Genomic DNA, 20,500 nt, shown 5'->3' with positions numbered 1-20,500 from the left:
ACCCACGCAAAAAAAAAAAAAAAAAAATTTATATGCTTTTGTCATGCCACACAGATAGCGTACCACATGCGGTGGCAGGACCAGCACAGCGGTATACCCTTTGAAAAGTTGGGGGCACCCAAAAAAAAAACCACAAAGGGTATTCCATGTTCGAGTTTTTTTTTTTTGGCTTTGGGGGAAAAACAAAAGGCTTCTTGAGCTCGAAATGAAAACATCAAATGGCTTGTTATGCTGGGGCTCCAGGTGGCACAGTCGCCCAATTGCTGCCACTGCCACTGTCCCTGCCCCTGCCACTGTCCCCTGTCTGGCTGATAACTTGGCAACTCTTCAAACGCTCAAATTATGCCGCCCAGACGCGGACGCCAATGAGGACGACGACCGCCAAATGACGATTTTCGGGTAGGACAAACAAAACCCAGAACCAAAACCAGACCCAGACCCAGACACAAACAAGCCTCGAACACAATTGCCGTGGCACCTCACGTTCCACGCTCCACGCTCCACGTTGCGACATGCCAAAAGATCGAAAGTAGGCAACCATCAACATCAATAGAGGGGGGCGTTGGCACACCCCCACTCTGGCAGTTGTGTGGCAGAGGCAGAGGGGCACCAAATGGCGGCGGCAAAAAGAAATGAACTGAAATAAATTGTACGTTTCCTGAGCAATTTCCATGCCCTGGCAACTGGCTACTGGCCACCGCATGCCACTGCCCGCCTGCCTGCCTCCTGCCACTGCCTGCCTCTTGCCACTGTTCTGCTACTGCTGCCACTGGCAGTGGCATTAAATAAAACGTCAGGCTACAACAATGCTAAAAGTGCCGGCAATCAAATAAATTCAAACGTGACCAAAAATATCCAACATATTCGAGTATTATCCACTCGGCCCGCCCTGCCTGCTGCCTGCTGCCCGCCTCCTGCCCCAAGTGGTTGCATTGTGCAGTTCTCTGCGTCGGGTCATAAATTTCCCCCCCAAGCCCCCCCCCCCCCCCCCCCCCCCCCCCCCCCCCCCCCCCCCCCCCCCCATCACCATCCCCGCACCCACACAGGAATGTCCCCACACATTTGACCAGCGCTTAGGCAACATCATCATCAACAACAATCGGGCGGCGTCTAGACGCAATCGCTGGACGCCAACACCAACACCAACAATACAAATGCCACAGTACCATTGCTACTGCTACTGCTACTGCTACTGCCACATGCCACACAACAACAGCAGCAGCACAAGCGGCAGCAGCAATAGCAGTGTAGGGTGTAATCATAATGGAAATATTACTACTGTTTGGCAGGGCGAAACACGCTGCAAGGGTACTTTCGATACAGGGGCTGGGGCAGGGGGCAGGGGGCAGGGGGCAGGGGGCACGGGGTGCAAGCACAGATGGAAAATATAGAAATTCCAAGGAAATTTGTTGCTCTGATACATCAAATACTGATTATACGTCGCGACCATCAAAAATAGCACAAAAAAGTTGATCGATAAATACCGATAAGAAATTATACTATAATCGGAGAAAATACTTCAATTCTCAATCTCAAAAACTACAGAAAGGGAATCAATAATTTAATAAATAATACTTTGAGGACAAAAAAACTAGAAATTTAAAGGAAACAAATCTACAAAAATTTTAAAGCTACTGAAATGGAATCGATTTTTGATTAAAAATATACTTTGATGTCAATCATACTAGAAATTCATGGAATACAAATACTAAAATGTTCTCGATAACACGAAAATACTAGAAATTCATGGAATACAAATACTAAAATGTTATCGATAACACCGATGACCATTTTAAGCTGGTAAAAATACGAAAAATACTGGAACGGAATCGATAGTTTTGATTTATAATACTTTGGTGACAAAAATACAAATTCATAGGAAAAAAATATCTTTAAAAATTTAAAAATTTCTAAACTACTGAAAGCGAATCGTTTTGTGATTTAAAATATAATTTGACACAAATATTATGGAACACAAATACTAAAAGGCTATCGATAACACCGATGAAAATCTTAAACTCGCAAAAAAAAATAATACAAAACATACCCTTCATCAGAGTCGATAACTCTTTCGATATACTTTGATGACAAAAATACTACAAATTCATAGGACAAAATTTTAAAAAATATTTATGAATTTAGAATCTACTTAAACACCAAAAAAAACTATAGATACTCGTAGAACATAAATACTAAAAGGTTATCGATGGCACCGATAAAAAAAAACCTGGTAAAAATACTCAAATTATTATTATAAATAATACTTTGATGGCAAAAATACTAGAAATTCATAGGAAAAAATTCTACCAAAATTTAAAAACTACTGAAATGCCAAAAATACCAACAAATTCATAGAACATAAATACTAAAAGGTTATCGATAATACCTATAAAAATATGAAACCCCTAAAAATACTCAAATTCTACCACAAAAACTACTGAAACGTAAACGATCACTTTGATAACTGCCACAAATTGATCGATAATATAATAATACTATACTAGAAACATCTCATTTTCATTATTATTATTTATTTAAGTAAAATAATAATATGTTTAAAAATAAAAGATATTTGCGGGATGGTGGAAAAAGGCATAAGGCTTTTAGGGGCCTGGAATACTCAATGAAATTGGGCTTTCGGTGCAGCAGATAAGCCACGCACTTTCCGAGTGGCTGCCACAAAAAGTTGCATCAATTTGAGCAGCAAACAAAAGGCATTGGTTGTGTTCGACTTTTCGAGTAATTCATTATTTAAATCTGGAAAAATGTAATTAACCATCAATATGCCATTGACAACACGGCTGTTTTTTGTGCGAATTTTTTGTCGCCCTTAAAAAGGGAAATCAATATGGATTTTTTTCGCCACCGTCAAAGCGGAAATCTATGGCTATTTTTTTTGGCAGCAGAGAAGCGATTGACACTAAATAAAGAGTAAAGCAACAGACATTTGGGCAACAAAATCAGGTAAAAGGTTGACCCCCCCCGCCCCACCCACCATGGGAGAGAGATGGGTTTATTAACAAGCAATTTGTTTTTTGGGTTCCATCTGTGGCAGGGATAAAACTAAAAGATAAACTGAGCGGCAGCTTGCATTTTAATTGAATAAAATAATATTTACCCAGCTAATGGCTTCACTGGTGGCACTGCAGCAGCCTAGCAGCCTAGCAGGAGCCTTACAACCTTGCAACTAGAGCAACAGCTTTTCGACAATTACCGCTTCAAATCTGTGATTCATTCCGTGCCGGCACTCGCTCTGTGCGGCTTTATCTTTTACAATAATACCAACACACTGATGGGAGAGGAGACAATCCACAGGACCCCAGAGGAGTCCCTTTGGCAGGGCCAGCAGGACAGCAGGACAGCAGTCCACGACCGCAGGAGCCACAGACCCCAAAAACCGTACGAACCCGTGCTGTGGGTGGGTGTGGCGGCGCCCATCGTTTCACCCGATAAAACGACGGATTAAACGCTAAAAGCAAGGATTTAATCTCTATAAATGTCATTCCACAGACACAACTTAAGCAGCAGCAGCAGCAGCAAGCCCTGTGGCAGACACGGCAAGCTTTTGTTGCAAGCGGGGCAACAAGGAGTGGTGACAGTGGCAGTGGCAGGTGCCGCCTCTTGGCTGTCAGCAAATTATATTTTGTATCTATGATAAAAATCATTTAATGACAAGACGCGCGGCGCCACAATTAAGGCATTTAATTTAAATGAGATTAATCATAATTACTAGGCGGCAACCAAAGGCGAGAAGGGAGAGAGAGATGAGAGAAGAGAGAGTGGAGAGTGGAGAGAGAGTGGCGAAAGGAGCAGAGAGAGTGGATAGAGAGTGGAGGCAAGTGGCTTTTGATTCTTGACTTGTTTTTATGGCACTTCTTTACTCCTCTCTGGGCTGTGGCTGTGGTCAGGGCTGTTAGGGTGTGGCATGAACTGCCACTGGCACTGATTGACATTTGCTGCTTCTGATGCTGGTGCTGCTGCTTCTGGTGCTGCTGCTGCGGCATGCCTCATGTGTGTGTGGCACTTGATATTTGCTTCGAGAGTGTAGCCGAGAGTTAATTTAAACACGAAGCCACACGGCAAATTAACCTAATGCCAGCTCCGCGGCTCATGGTTTCTGCATTAAATGGAAGCAGCAGGCACTAGCAAGTGCCATGTGGCATGTGGCATGTGGCAGGTCCTGTACTCTAACGACACACGGTGAAAAAGGAGTCCAGCAGGGCTTCTCACAGGTCCCCCATATCAAAGTACATGATTATAAGGCGAATGGTGTTTATTTGTTGGAAAAATCCCAATCGATTGGCTAAAATACCATTAAAATACAAAATTATAGAATTTTATAGAAAAACTTATACGAAAAAATATAGATCCTCGATAAAAACCAAAAAATATCGATAAGATCGATAAAAATACTAAAAAGTCATAGATCTTGGTAACAACAACTAAAATACTTTTCATGATTTATCGATATTTCGATAGAAAAAAAAACCATGATCAAAAATACTACAAATTTATCGCTGGTATCAGCTTCTATGATTTTATCGATCACTACAGCTTAAAAATACTATAATTTTATAGAAAAACTTATACGAAAAAGTTGAAATCTTTGATAAAAACCAAAAAATATCGATAAGATCGATAAATCTTAGAACCTCAAAAACTACAATAATTTTGATGATTTATCGATATTTCGATAGAACAAAAAACAATGATAAAAAATACTAAAAAGTCAACAATCTTTAAAAAAAATACAGATAATACGATAAAAATAAAAACCTAAAGAAATGAAACTAAAAAAAAAAATATTAAATTTAAAAACCTAAACCTAAATAGAGATTACTTAAGAGTCATTTATACTTAAAAAAAAAAATCTATAAAAAGTGTTATGAAAGAAAAGAAAAAAACCTTTTATGGAAGAATAACCTTTGATAACCCCATAAATAACTGAAACGTAAAGAAAACTTTGGATATAAAATACTAGAAACTCTTCAATCGTTCAATAAATGGTAAATCCCATCAGTAGCGACTACCTTTTGGGTCTAAAGAAGCTCGATTTTTGATTTTCTCAAAGAAAACAGCGTACAAATGGAGTATACCATGAGAAAGCTGCACCGAAACTATGTTTGTTTCAATGAAACTGCCCTGAAACTGATGCACTGTGGCCCCTCCACTGATTGGCGTGGTGCCTTTAAGCCCGGCACTGAGCCCTTGATGTGTTAGGGTATGCCACATTCAACCTGTCTTGAGCAGCCCTGTGGCTGCTGCTGCTGCTGCTGCTGTTTCTGTTCTTGTCGTTTTTTGCTGCTGCTGCGAATGCAATTTATGAAAAATAATTTAAATATCAAAAGGCTTTCGTTTTAATTACGCGCAAGACAAAAGGCAAATTCCAAAACCAAAAAGGAAACGTCAGTTGTCAGTAGAGTACAGTGCGCATATCCATTCTCAGTTCCCAGCCGTTTTCTGGCATCACTGCTGCTGCTTTAATGGCAGACGACGACGACGACGACGACGACGACGACGCCATTTCCATGCCCGTTGCGTTTAAATAATTAATTAAGATTGATGCAGACTCATTTGTCTTTTGCTGCGTTGCCAAGGACGAGGCTTCTGCCCACCCTGCCCCCCCCACCCAACCCGACCAGGATGTGCTTTGCATTCTGCTTTTCAATTTATGTATTTTGTTGCCGCCGTCGCTGTTGTTCCTCCTCCGTTGTATATCGAAAGATTTTGCATTAGTTTGCATTAAAATTTCACTTTGTTGTTGGCCCCAAAAAGGAGGCAACGACAGCAACAGCAACAGCAGCCCCCGCGCCATAAATTTGCCTCTTTTGCCCCACAGACAAAGTTGCATTTGGCTGTAATTACAATGTAATGCTCGGATCCGGACCATTGCACTTGCACTGGGGGCTGGAGGCTGGGACTGGGGCTGGCTGTGGGTGTGGCTGTGGGTGTGGGGCTTGTGAGGGGCCTGGGATTTTGCTTGGTAAGCACGCATGCAGCGAGAAAGAGAGTCGCCTGTGCTGCCTGCCAAATCGGCGGATTACAATGCAGAAATCGGTTTATAAACAAGTGGCGGCGGCGGCGGCGGCGGCGGCAGATCAGATCCAATGGAGATACTCGTAAAAAATAATTGCAATTGCCTGGAAACTGTACGGGGGAAACGGATGGGCAGAACGGAAAGTCAATGGTGAGCCCAACCAACCAAAAAGGGCATCTCTGAACAGCTGAAGCCCAAAAGAAGAGTAAAAAATCCCGTCATTACCAATAGATCCCCTTATTTGTTCCGTCTAAAAACTCTTCGAAAAGATATCATGGTAAAAATACTACACAAGTATTAATAGTTCTTTAAAAAATACTAGCAAGTTATGGACAATACATACTATTAAAAATTTTAGAGATTCGAAAAAAATACTTTCGTTATTAAAAGTATTAAAGTATCCTTAAAACTACTGGAATGGCATTAATAGCATTATATTGTACTCGACAATTGTCGGTAATTTGATCAAAATACTAGAACCCCACAAATATTTATATAAAATACAAAAAAAGAAACAATAATTCGATAAAAAAAATAAATAGATATAAAAAAAAAAATAATAATATAAAAATGACTAGTTAAAAAATATATAAAAAAAATTATTCTAGTTAAAAAAATACTACGACACCATTAAAAGCATCGTATAGTGCGTATAGTACCAAATTTGTCGCTAATTTGATAAAAAATTCTATAACCCTACAGACATTTCTACAATACCAAAAAATCAGTAAAAAATTCGATAAAAATCGAAAATATAATGTAAAATAAAAATAAAATATAAAAAAATACTCTAGTTAAACAAATACTAAAAAATCATTAAAAGCATCGTATAGTACTCCAAAATGTTCGCTAATTTCGTAAAAAAAATTCTAGAACATTACAAATTTCTATAAAATACCAAACAAAATCATCACTAATTCAGTAAACAAAAAAATTAATAAAAAAAACTCTGGACAAAAAAATACTAAAAAGTCATAAATAGCACCGGATAGTAGTCTAATAATGTTCGGCAATTTGATTAAAATACTAGAACATTCCAAAAATGTCTATAAAATAGCAATAGTTCATTAATAATTCGATAAAGACCAAAACTTAAACAAAAACTATAAATAGTCATTAATGTGCTGAAAAGTCTTATATATGTATATATGTATATACTAGATAGTAATTTTTGCTTTACAAAATTCCTAGAAAAATAAAAATATAAAAACAAAAATTCAAAACCTCAAAAAGTAATCGTCTTTCGTAAAACACTCATACTATTTGACTGATAAAACCAAATGGTTTGCGATATCATAAAATACTTAATTCTTTTGGTTTTTTGTTGAGAAAATATGGAAAATGGATCTACCCGTGATATTTGTGTAAAAATGAACACTTTTTACTGCATTTCAGTCGGGGGCGTCGCAAATGGAGTTTCCATCTCTTTGTAAATATTGTTGTCGGGTCTCTGGATAATTGGAATGCAACCGCGTTTTACTTTTACATGCATTGTACTTTATGGGCCGTGAGGACTAGCTTCTTGATTCGTTTTTTCTGGTTTTTTCGCCATGAATTTTATTTATTTAAATAATCCCATTTGGTGTCCGGTGGCACTGGCAAGTGGCATGTGGCAGTGGCAGTGGCGTATCAAAATTTAAATTTAAATAATAATTAGTGGCGCGAAAATCGCTTTCGATGGTGGAAAATTGCCAAATAGCCCACAAATAATGGCAAATAAAAGCATAAAATTAAAAAAACAAAAGCCGCCCCCACCCCCCCACGCCACCCCCCCACTGGGTCCTGCCGATACTGTTTCTCCTGTTACTAATGAAAACGAAATTAATTAATTTAAAACAACAATTGGCCGAATGGCCATGGTCATTACGTGGCGGGGCAGACACTAGCCCCGGTCCCCCCCCCCCTCCTTTCCCACGCGCGCACACACGTCGTATACGCAATTTCCAGTAGCCATAGCCTCCGGCCAGACAGTCCGGCCTGCCTCTCCCTCTCCCTCTCACTCTTCTTCAGATATCTGCATGCACATATTGCCACCGATTGAATACGCCCACACTTTGAGACTTAGGGTCCCGGGCGGGGGCGGTGGCGGGGGCGGTACGGACTGTAGTCTGTCATGCATATGTAATTATTTCATAGCAGAGGCAAAACGATTCGCAGGGCAAATGTTTGTCGCGTGTAAACAAGCTTTGAGAGAGAGCCCCACTCTGGGGGGGGGATACACATCTCCTGGCACTGCCACTACTCTCACCCATTGCCACGCCCCATTGCTGCAACATCGGCTTATATTAAAAAAAACTGGCAACAAATTTATATACTCTCAAGAACGAATCTGTGGATACCCTGTGCAGATCCTTCGTTTTTCAGGCAAAAAATTTCTAGAAATTCGTCTAAAATACTAAAAATCATCTAAGTGGAATCTATATTTCGATAACCAGTACAAATTTATCGATAACTTGATCGAAAATACTTCAAATAAGAAAAATACATGCAAAAAATACTAGATAGTCGTGGGGTATGCCAAAAAAATACTAAAATTTATTAAAATTTAAAATAAAAATTCATCTAAAATACTAGATATCATCTAAGTGGAATCTATATTTCGATAACCACTACAAATTTATCGATAACTTGATCAAAAATACTTCAACTAAGAAAAATACATGAAAAAATACTAGATAATCGTGGGGTATGCCAAAAAAATACTAAAATGTATTACAATTTAAAATAAAAATTCATCAAAAATACTAGATATCATCTAAGTGGAATCTGTATTTCAATAACCACTACAAAATTATCGATATCTTGATCAAAAATACTTCAACTAAGAAAAATACATGCAAAAAATACTAGATAATGGTGGGGTATGCCAAAAAATACTACAATTTATTAAAATACTGCACTAAAATGCTAAGAAATCACCAATCTTTGTATATAACCATTATAAAGTTATCGATCTATTAAAAAATACTAGAAAAACGACTTTCATTCAAAACCCTTTCGACGATCATTCCTCCAGGACCCCTCCCCCCTTCTTTATGGTATACTTTTTCCTTCGCAAACAGCTTGACACAATCATCATAGCCCTCGCGGTAGGGACAGGGAAGTCTCTCTAGCAAAAGTTGGGCAAACACAGAGCGCTGGAGCAGAGGCAAAAAATTGTTGCATATTTTTTCGGGTGGCACCGGCGCCCAGGCACACCCGATGGCAGGTAAAAGACCAAAAGACCACGTACTTAGCCTGATTTACACGTTGCCATGGGGAGGCAGCTATCCGAAAAAAGGGGGCATGGGCAGGCGGCATGAGCAGGAGTCAAATTTGCATCACAAATGTGTCTTTTTCAGGTTGCTTGACTTTGCATAACCCCTTTCGCTCTTTCTCTGTGTGTGGGATACACTGAGTGGCACCGTGGCAGGGTGGGCAGGGTGGCAGGGTGGGCAGGGTGGCACCGTGGCCAGGGCAGCAGAAGGGATGACTTCATTTCATATTTTTCTCGGGCAACATTTGCGTAACGATTTGCATTACAAAGACTTGTACTTTTAGCCGTAGCCCCTCCAGGCCTCCCCCCCTCCCGCACCGTACACGAGTGTCTAATGGGAAGACGACCCTACACTGTCCGCCCCGCACTTGTTTCCTTCCCCCCCCCCCCCCCCACTCACCCTGCTAATTAACAAACATTCTGCCTCGTTAAAAGATTTGCTTTCTTTCGGCTAAAACGTTTTACGGCAAACATATTTATTCGATGAAAACAATATTTTTGTGAGAATAATTCTTTTCATATTGCATTCCGTTTCAATTCGATTCGATACGAATGAGGAGGCAGCAATCCTTTGATTTGTTTTGATATTTGGGTATTTGTTTTCTGTTTGGATTGGTTTGTTGTTTACTAAATTTGTTTGCCATTTGTAAAATGAATTGCAAATGCAACACACACACACAAAAAAGAAAAAAAAAAAAGACATTCAGTATGAAAATATAGGGGATATTGGAGAACAAAGGCCGGCTCGGACTTGAAAGTGATTTATTGGAATGCATATTGCATATTGATATTGCACAAATTGCAATCAAATGCGAATGCCAGCCCAGAAATGAACCCCAAAAATATAGCACATACAGTGCATACAGTATGTATGTGTGTGTACGTGTGTGCAAGATGAGCCAATAAAAGTTGTAAACATACCTTCGCACTTGGGCTGTTTGTTGTCTTCCAACGAAATCTGAAAAAGAGAAATGCCATCATTCGAATTGGTTCCAAACAAAAAAAAAAATAAATATCTGCCGGATTTCCGGTATTGGCTTCTCTAATTTTCTATAACCAAAACTATTTTTGTAATTTGTGAGATGTGCAATGAAATTTGGGATATTTAATTATTAAAAAAAAACACTGCACTGGCGAATGGCCGGCCAATGTTTTGTGTCAGGCTTCAAATATTCATGGAAATACATGGACTGCTTTGTGTTGGGCCCTGCTTGGGCAATGCACTGCTTCATTAATCCAGTACATGTCTAATCAGTCGCCGACTGTACTTCTAATTGCTGTCCAAATTATGCAAAGTATTATATTTGTGCATGGACTCTGGGGTCTGTCTCCTGTCTCCTGTCTCCTGTCACTCCTCCCTATCCCCACACACACACACACACACACACACATACGTGTCATTTGTTTAGACGGTGTCCAATCGTCTATGAATCGTATTCGTATATTTTCCAATATGGCGTCGGCTAGCTGAATGTTTGCCAAAATTACGCTGGACCCCGACCCCTTGCCCACTTTGGGGGGAGGTTGGGGGGGGTGGCATGGCAAGTGGATCAATAAGTGGGTGCTTATCGTATGTATTACACAAATACTTTTGTATATTTTTCACGATTGACCCTAAAAAAAAACCTCTCTCTCTCTCTCTTTGTATTGGAGAGAGGGAGGGGTGTGGACTGTGTGTACAGGTGTTTGACATTCGACATTCCAATTGCAGCTGCATTTGACCTGTAAAATTGACCTATTCCCACTCCTCTACGAATCTCTTAAATATTGTTATTACCATCGAACCCAACAAATTCCATTTCATGTCATTTCCAATTGTTTTTCTCTCTCTAGGATTTTTCCAAAAACAGCAAAAACCTTGTAGAACATGCTTATGGGGGGGGGGGTGGGGGGTTCATGTATTGTAGTTGGTATATTTTTCATTTGATGTATTACGTTTTTAATTGCCATAAAGCATTTTCATGTTGCTAAAAGCCCCTGTCCTCAATCTTTGCCACACCTTCCGACTGCTACGCCTTCAGATACAATAGATACCGGACACAGATACATATGTATCTGTATGTTTATGCATTGTGAACATGCAAGACTAATGGCTGCAGAAGCAAATTGCAAACTGCGGGGCCATCTCTGGAGGGCCATAAAGTTGATTGGGAGACCATAATGTTGTCATCGCAGTTGATTAACTTCATTAACATTAGTAATAGTGTGTCCTCATAATCGTATTAACTAATATTGATTGACTATTGACTCATCCACGCATCCGCAGAGAAGTGGGGGGGGGGGGGGGAGCGGGTGGAAAAGTGAACCCATAGGCATGTAATTTTCCTCTAACAATAAGTACGAATGTTTACAAGCCATAAAACTACTACATGCTACATGTCTGTGTGTCTGTGTGTGTGTGCGTGTGTGTGTGCGTGTGTGTGTGTGCAGGCAGCACTCATAATGATATATAGACCGCAAATGCGGCACACATTCACAGCACGGAGGACATGGGGGCCACACAAAAGCTTTAATTGTTATTTTAATGATAAAAATGGAGACAAATTACATTCCCCCCCCCCCCTTTCGCAACGAAAAATATGCCACTGGGCGAACGGTAGGAACTGCGGATGTGTGGAGCCCTGGGGGCCATAACAATGCCCGAAGCAACAGCCATAAAAACTAATAACAAACAATAGCAACAGTTCATTATGACCCACTGAATGGGGGGAGAGGAGGGGGGACATTAGGCCCCATTTTGGTACCGCATTTTGCCAGCCGAATGGAGTGGATTGGATTGGAGCTTAGGTCCTTCTCCCCACTGTCTGTGTGTGTGTGTGTGTGTGGGTGTGGGGGGGGGTCTCAGCTGGGAGGAGACAAACGTAACCGTAAACGTTGTCTACCTACAAATCGACTCATTCAGCAGATTTATCGGTTTGCATTAGTCGGCCAAAGGAAATCGATAAAGTGCGGGGGACGGGGATTAATGGAGAGGCCATGGCATAGTAGGGAAGGGTTTTTTGGGAGTGGGACACCGTTAAAGGATTGCTTAAAGCGGGTTACCAATCGCAGGAGAGTGGAAAAATGGTAAGAGTCCTCTGGGTTTTAGTTTTTGCGGTGGGAACGGATAGAAATTCCAAGCCAAGTGGGAACAGTTTTTCTAGGTACAGCTTTTCTGGGGAGATCTTTGTGTAGGAGTATTATTTAAAGTGGGAACAGTTGAGGTGGGAACAGTTGTAGTGGGAACAGGTTTAAGGTGAACAGCTTTGGTGGGAAAAGCTGTGGGAACAGTTGTAATAGAAACACATCTAGTGGGAACAGTTCTAGTGGGAACAGTTTTTCTTGGAACAGTCTAAAAATAGTATGAAAATAAAGCCCTCCTTTGCCAACATTTCCACGTATTTCGCATCGACACACGAGAAGGCGTTCTGGACCCGTGGGCGTGGCACGGTGTTGCATGTCAACCAGCCATTGGACAAAATCAAAATAGAATAATTTAAGTTTTAATTGGCAACGAGACTGAAAGTTCACGTTCACGTTCTTGTTGCACGGAAAATGCACGGCGAAATGTCTTGCCCAAAAATAGAACTCCGACCCCCAAGGAGGGAGGGGGGGGGGGGGGGGGGGGGGGGGGGGGGGGGGGGGGGGGGAGGGAGGTACAGAGCACAACTTGTGGCTAAGAAGAACATCTCTGTCTCTTGATCCTTTCACTTTAAAAACTAGTTCTCGTTTTCAGTCAAGAGTCTAGAGTCTAGAGTCTAGAGTCCAGGGACCAGAGGCCTCCTTCACCGGAAGAATCGTTGGCCATAAATTTGTTGGCCCAAATGGGAAGCAGGTCCCTGGTACCCGGTCTCCTGGCACTTACGAATTCATTTCAGTGGCGCACTTTATCACCGAAAAACTCACGATATGCGGGAGGATGGATGGTTCCATGGTTTGTTCGAGAATGGAGGGGGGGGGATGCCCGAAAAAATTGAATAAAAATGCACTGCAGCGTGCAGCGAGAGAGAGAGCGAGAGAGAGAGAGAATCTCTCTCTGTGTGCATTTCAAGTGCATATTTTGTTTGATAAATTGTTTGCCACGTTCCCAGTCGAAACAAAAAGCGAAAGGGGGGATACCGTTACCGGCACCGTTCCCCACTTTTGCTCCCAGAAATGGGCGCCCGGGGAGACACAAATATGGCAGCGGGTGAGGCACCATAGCATGGCAAAGTGTATAAACGTGCGGGACTCCGTAGGGACATCCGAGATCCCCCTCCGCCTAGCTCCAATGCAAAGTAAAAGTCGGTTGGGTCCCGGAGGCGGTAAACAACCTGGCAACGACGACGACGACTGCGAAATATGAAAGTGTTAAATGGCCAAGGGAGCAGAGTCCTGTGGTGCTGCCTGGCGACCAGCCTTTTAGCCCTGGATCCCTCGTAAGCTCCTCAGCCCATACACACACACACCGAGCTACCATGATTATGTGCCTGTGTGTGTGTGTGTGTGTGTATATTGGGGGTGAGCTCATATGTATCTTTGACTGGTGTCTATGGCGCCTTTTGATATTTTGTTGACAGAATTAGGTCATTGCCTGCGAGCGCCCTCCCGGGCCCATGGCCCTACCGCAGATTAACATGCAAAGCAGTCTTAGGGCCAACCAGAAAAACACAACATACAACACAAATGGAAGGAAATTTCGACTCCAGGGATACCCTCCCTACAGCTCTGGGATATTCAGCTCTTGGAATAAAAATGCATATGTAATGCCCAAAAGAGAGAACGGCAGACCTTTTGGCACTGGCAAAGCTGCTAGATCGCTCTGCTGCTAAAGCTGACGCTGACGCTGGCTTTGCTGCTGGGCGCAGTCGTGGGCGTCGACTCGTCACTTTCATTGCAGTCGATCCGCTGCCGCTGCGCTGCTCTTTGGCAAGATCTCTCTCGTGCACTTTGCTGCGTCGGCTTCGTGGACATATGCGGGCCTGCTTCGTGGACGTTCGTGAGCTTGGCTTCGTGGACGTGTCTGAGATTGCCTTCGGTGCAGTCAGTCTCCCTCTCTCTATATTCTTTTCTCCCCCCGTGCTGGTGTTGCCGACGACTGCGGTAATTAATTCATCTGCGTCTGTCCTCTGCCGCTGCGCTGCGCTGCTCTTTGCCAAGATCTCTCTCGTGCACTTTGTTTCTCTTTTCGCTGCTTTGGCTTCGTGGACGTACATATGTGGGCTTCGTTTTCGTGGACGTTTGTGAGCTCGACTTCGTGGATGTGTCTGCGCTTGCCTTCGGTGCAGTCAGTCTCCCTCACCTCTCTCTATATTCTTTTCTCCCACCGTGCTAGTGCTGCCGACGACTGCGGTAATTAATTGTTCTGCGTCTGTCCTCTGCCGGCCGCTGCGCTGTTCTTTGGCAAAATCTCTCTCTCTCTCTTCGTGGACATGTCTGAGCTTGTTTTCGGTGCAGTCAGTCTCTCGTTATCTACACTCCTTTCGACCTCTGCTATCGATCGCCAAGGCTTCCCGCTGTCCTATACGCCCACACACGAATACAGTATGCCCTAGAACTCTATGAACAACCAGGTAGGGTGCCGGCACAAAATCCCATCCAGTTTCAAAGCCATGGAAACTGGCAAAAGCTTATTTCGTGGGTAGCAAGGTGGAGGGAGGGGGCCAAGGGGATTACATTTATTTACAGCAACATTTTTTTCATAAAATTCTTTTGTGTGGAGGAGCCATCGGAGCATCAGAGCATCCAGAGTCTGTCCATGAATGTTTTCTGAATGTTTAAATGAATGTCAAACCAGAACAAACCTCAGAACAAATCTGTGTGTGGATCCATGAATTTTAATTGCAACAAACTCTCTGGAGAACCTGCCGCACACACACACACACACACACACACACACACACACATGTCCAACCCCTTGGAAATTAGCCATAAACCGCATGGGCCACAATTACTATATGGGCCAACCAAATATTTGGAGTGTCCTCTTGGCCACACACATTTCCAGCCACATCCTCCTACCTCCCCCCCCCCCCCCCCCCCCCCCCCCCCCCCACCCGCTGCTGCATGCAGATGTAAAAATATTGTGGCAAAACTGTATGTTGTCAATTTGTGCTTGGGATTTTTCCTAAACAGCAAACCAGCAGGAGGAGAAGAGCTGCTGCTGCATATCAAAATATTTGTGGGGATGAGATACTGTGACAGCTGTCCCGGTCCCTGCAGCAGCCAGAGAGTGGCAAAACTTTATGAGGCTCCGGCCCAAAACGGGAATTAGGTCAGACAGTGAAGAGCAGGCGGCAGGCGGCAGGCGGCAGGCGGCAGGCGGCGGAAGGCGGCAATAGGAGTGGCAGAAGGGTGGCCAGTAGCTGTAGCAGGGCGTGTCGGTTCCAGACTGAGGTTTTCTCCTTTTAATGAGACGCATTTCATAATCAGCGCCATTCCATGATGGGGGGGGGGGAGGGGGCGGGCCATCCTTCTGCAATTGACGCCCGTCATCGTCATCCGGCTCGTATTTCCGTGTTCCATGCCATAAATTCACACATGCCACACACGCCACGGCGTCGGGGGTACTTGAAGCTGCAACTCGAGCGCTGCAGCAGTGGGATGTCGCTAACAGCAGCCCGCGTGTATCTCTCTGTGTGTGTGTGTGTGTGTGTGTGTGTGTGTGTGAGCCGTGTCATATTAGTAATGTGTGTTGCATGCCTACTCTGTGTGGCCTCCTCTGTTGCTGCTACTGCTGCTGTGCCATGGAGTGTTGCATTTCAAGTTGCAGCAACGGCAGTAGGAAAAAAAAAAACCCCGTCAGCTTCAACAAGCCAGACTGTTGACTTCATTTGTTACGATTGCTTTGACAATGTTGCTGCATCATTGGATGCCCATTTGTGGCACAGAGACACACTCGAAGAGGGAGGGAGAATCGATTCCGCCGCCCCCTTCGTGTATTGCGGATTTTGTATTTTTCCAGTGCCCTGAGATTTGCAAACAAAGAGTGCGGAAAATGCCTTGGAAAATTGCTTTTCTTAAGAAGAGTTTCCTGCAACATTTTGTTGCATGACCTCTGAACTCCTCAATTACTTAATTTATTGTTAATTTTTACACTGCCCCGAGACCACCCCCCTCCCGCCCCCCAAAAGAGAACGGAAGGACTGGCTCTGTAATTTGTCCAAATTGAATATTACGCATACGCCCCGTTAAACCAATCAAATGACACTTAAAACCCCCGCAATAGGGCCAACAAAAGCGCTAAACAGCGCCTAATCAGACCCAAACACACACACACACACACAGCCACTCGAGCAAACACAAATACAAACACAAAGGGGGAGCAGGGACGGGGGCAAGGGCAAGGGCTGGGCCACAAAAGGGAAAACACTTTCAATGCGCCTTCGATGCCTGCCAAAGGCATTCTCTCGAAGGCGCTGCGGCATCGGCTACTACCTGGAGGCGCATTATCCACTCTATTAACGCGATTAGTTACACAAATACAAAGGCAACAAAGGCAGCACACATAGACACCGAGGCAGAGAGGCAAAGAGGCAGAGAGGCGCCGAGGGGGGAGACACACGCATGGGCCGGAAGTAGGAAATGGCAAAGGGAAACAAAACAAACCCCACTTGGAGGGGGGTAAATCCCCCTCTCTCCCCCTCCCCCTCTCTCTCTCTTTCTCTGGGATAACTGGTTTGTCCGACCGACGCCTTAAGGGCGAACTTACTTAGCAAATAAACATTGATTAATTTGTTGACAATCCCACCACACGCACACACGCACACACTGGCAGATACATTCGTATCTGTAGCTGTAGCTGTATCTGTAGTGCTTGTGCGGCCATTGAGTAATGGCAAATGCCTCATTCAACGCATACCAAATGGAAAGCCACAGCAGGCATTCGAGAGGCGGATGCCAGCAGACCCTCGATAAACTTCAATAAATGTTAAAAGGTTATGTATGCGTGAGCTCCAGGCCCCCCATCATCACCCCCGTCCCCGCCGCAGCAGCTTTGACTTAATGGATTCCCTCGCATCGGAGGCACATAAATCTTTGGAATCCAAAAAGGAACTTTTCCTCTTTTTTCGCCACCCATTGACAGGTGTCAAAGGGGGGTTGGGGATTATGCTGATCAACAGTTTGCCTCTTTGACAATTATGGCTCCCCCCCTCCCCCACCTCCCTCCTCCCCCACCCCCTCTCTCACTCTGTCTTTGTCTGGCTTTCGTTTGGTCAACTGGCTGTCTGATTTGTGGCAAAGGGATTACATGCAACAAGGGTGTGTGCCCTGCCACATCTATCACTGGACTCTGTGTGTCTGTGTGTGTGTGTGTGCTTTTGATTGAGGGATTTGTCACACAGAAAAGTATTTGAATTATACGAAAATTAGATGCAAAAAAAAAACACAAAAAAAAACTGTTGCCTTGAAGTGTATTTTGATGTGTATCTTTGTATCTTTTGTGTCTGTGTGTTGGCTGTGTAGTTCATTTGTTAATGGAAGCCAGCCTCAAAGTGGCACGAGTATTTCAATGCCACTTTTATGGAAAATATCTGGGGCTGGGGGCGGGGTGTCTGGGGGGCTGCAGCACCGCAAAACCACCCACATTCGGAAAGCAATTTAAATGCTCATTACGGGCTTTAAGCAGCAGCGGAAATTAATTGAATTGCCGTTTTTCCAACCGCAGATACACACACACACACACACACACACAGACACACACACAGACACAGAGACATTCCCATTCGAAGGCATTCGGTGGAGGCCAAGCCGCAGAGCCGCAACCGATACGACACTTGAACAAATACACAACAGACGAACAGACGAAGCCTGTGGCAGGCGGCAACAAAGGGGGTGGCATGCGGCATGCGGCATGCGGCATGCGGCATGGGGCATGGAGCGCTTAGCTTAAGCAGCAAAAGGAACAACAATCGCATCGATTACTCTACTTATTTCATTAAGCAAAAGTTTTCTGTGCAAATGCAAATTAAAGCAAAAACAAAACAAAAGAAGGCAAGGGAACGGAACGGAAGGGAAGGGCGGGGGTGCTCTGATTTGATGGGAAACGAAGCATTGGATACCCTACAAATAGGCATCGGTGCCATGTCGGATATCCTCATGTTATTCTCAGTGTATTTTGGGCTGTTTGCTGCTCAAGGATTCGCTACCTTTTGTTCGCCTGTCCCATGGCTGGGTATGTGCTAGAGAGAGATAGAGCGGAGAGAGAGAGATAGAGCGAAGAGAGAGAGAAACAACTCGCTCTCAGGGGATCAAAGGAGACGAGACTGGAAGAGCACTTGCCACACCATTATTACGCGGAGTAAACCGCTGTCTAAATAAATAAAAATATAATATATAAATAAAAATATAATATATAAATAAAAAAATAATATTTAAATAAAAATATAATATATAAATATAAATATAATATATAAATAAAACTATAAAATATATATATAAATATATGTATAAAAAAAAGAAAATCAAAATAAAAATATGATTTGGCAATCTTAGAAAAATTTAATGGAAAAAATGAAAATACCACTTTTTAATAAAAATGAGAGTCTAATTTTTTTAATTTCAATTAAGTAAACTATACATATATATAATTTTCATTTGAAAAGAGTAACTTTTATTTTTAGAATCAAAAATAAAAGTTAAATTTAATAATAATTAAAATATTAAAATATATGTACATATACATATGTATAAATATATATATATATTTTTTTTTTATGGGGATATTTATTAGTAATAATACAATATATAATATAATAGTCAAAGATCTGAAAAAATTATGATTATTTAAAAAAAAAATTTTAAAAATGCGTGTTATTAAGGTCGGAGAATTTCCTCCTACAAATTTTTCGACCTTAATAACACGCATTTTTTTTATTTTATTTTTTTTTAATTGGTTCAAATATGTGTTCAGGTGTCTAAGGTTTTTTTTTGTGTAATTTTTATTTGAATATAAAATATTATCACAGAAAGAAAACAAAAACAAAATTGTGTTATTTCTCATTTTTATTAACAAAAAATTTTTTAACATTTTTTGTTATGAATTTTTTAATACAAAATTGGGAAATAATTGTTAGATTGCGATTTGTATTCTAAGTCTATAACAGTTACGGTCCCTGTTTTATGGTTATTCCTCCAGCAGCGCCCGGAACGGAGTCCGTGAAGGAGTCCGTGAAGCCGTATATCCTCGAAATCGAGGTTCATTCCATCATGCCCGTCATTCACGAAACAAGCACAACAAAGACACAGCGACAGACAAAGGCACAGAGCCACAGAAAGAGACGGGGAGAAAAGCGGAGGAGCACTCAATACACTCGCACACTAACACTCACACACACATTCACACTCGAACTATTCACGAATTGATCCGCTTAGCGTTGATTGCTTGAATTTCATTTAAGGCACACGAAAATATCCACGAGAAAGGGCCATTCCGATTCTCCCTGGGGAGGGCTGCCGTTTGTTTGATGTGTCCGAAATGGAATTAACCCATTGGAGCCTGTAACTGTAACTGTTACTCAAGCAAGGGGGGGGGGCCCTGCCCCATGGCCCCTTGGCCCCTTGCACCCTGTCCACGCCTTCGAATAACCCATCAATAAAACGAATCAAGCGAACATTTAAACAACTTTGGAGCATTGGACTGCAATTCAGGGTGCCCCATGCCACATGCCACATACCACACGGCACATGGCACTCAATTACACCCAGGAAGGAGCGTTGCTGCAGCCTCAATGATCTCTAGTTCCAAGGCAGAACCTCCTCCAATAGGAAGCCTTAATTTATGTACACAAAACCCTAGCCGCCCCACCCCGCCGCGCCACCGCCCCGCACAAACATCGAACACTCGACGACGACAACTGCGATAAATTTAAATACTCATATCCTGTCAGGGAGCGGACCCCCCTCTTCCCCTCCCTCCCCCGCAACCAGTTCACACTCCCTATAGACCTCATTCTCTCTCTCTCTCTCTCTCGCGCGCGCGCGCGCGCCTCTGAAGATGCAAACGCCATTCGCCATCCTTCTGGTTGGTGGCTCAAAGTGGAAATTACTTTGGGAAAACCACTTGAAACGCTGCGCTGCGTTGCGTTTATTTAATGGCCTCGGATCCTGCCACTCCCCCGCCCACAGCCACTCCCCCGCCCACTCCCAATGCCGTTGACTTTGGGCCACAGCCTCGACCTCGGCCTGACTCTGGCTCTGGCTCTGGTCAGCCATCATCAGTTTCGTCGTTTGGCCAAAAATCTTTCCGC

At 43.0% G+C, this 20,500-nt stretch overlaps 1 protein-coding gene across 2 annotated transcripts in view; it reads right to left on the bottom strand.

Moving 5' to 3' along the window:
- LOC108153385 (connectin) overlaps window positions 1-20,500 on the bottom strand; it is a 147,847-nt gene that overhangs the window by 106,658 nt on the left and 20,689 nt on the right. For both annotated transcript variants that reach the window (XM_033387064.1, XM_033387066.1), the window contains exon 2: window positions 10,215-10,251. The gene's annotated coding sequence lies outside the window, so the exon portion shown is untranslated. The remainder of the gene's footprint in view (window positions 1-10,214; window positions 10,252-20,500) is intronic.

This window comes from Drosophila miranda, chromosome XR, assembly GCF_003369915.1.
Source record: "Drosophila miranda strain MSH22 chromosome XR, D.miranda_PacBio2.1, whole genome shotgun sequence".
Classification (NCBI taxonomy): Eukaryota; Metazoa; Arthropoda; class Insecta; order Diptera; family Drosophilidae; genus Drosophila; species Drosophila miranda.
Note: the sequence above shows the minus strand (reverse complement) of the source record. Positions and strands in the feature narration are given on the sequence as shown.